This window comes from Lupinus angustifolius, chromosome LG04 (genome assembly GCF_001865875.1).
Source record: "Lupinus angustifolius cultivar Tanjil chromosome LG04, LupAngTanjil_v1.0, whole genome shotgun sequence".
NCBI lineage: Eukaryota > Viridiplantae > Streptophyta > Magnoliopsida > Fabales > Fabaceae > Lupinus > Lupinus angustifolius.
In genome coordinates, this window is record NC_032012.1 from 16401502 (window position 1) to 16402109 (window position 608).

Sequence of the window (608 nt, forward strand, 5' to 3'; positions counted from 1 at the left end):
TCTTTCAATACCATCAACCACACGTAAGCCAATGACAAAATTCCGCAACCATATGTCATGGTCTGATGTTTCGAAACAAGCCATGAACTCTGCAGCCATGGTTGAAGGAGCTATAAGCGTCTGTTTCGCAGACTTTCAAGAGATAGCACCTCCAACCAATACAAACACATATCCAGTGGTGGAATATCTACTGTATAGACATCCAGCAAAATCGGCATCAGAGTACCCAATGATCTCTAAATTCTCAGACCTCCGATAAGTGAGCATGTACTCCTTTGTTCCCTTCAAGTAACACATAACACGTTTGACTGCCTTCCAATGATGCATTCCAGGATTACTCAAATATCTGCCCAAAACTCCCACAACAGATGCTATGTCGGGACGTGTGCAAACTTGAACACACATTAGACTTCCTACTGCAGATGCATAAGGAATCTTTTGCATCTCGTATCTTTCAAGGTCATTGTTGGGGCACTGTTCGAGACTAAACTTGTCTCCCTTAACTATAGGGGTATCCCCTAGTTTACTGTCTTTCATGCCAAATCTGTCTAGGACTTTATCTATATAGCTTTCTTGTGATAACCTTAGGATACCTTGAGAGCGATCTC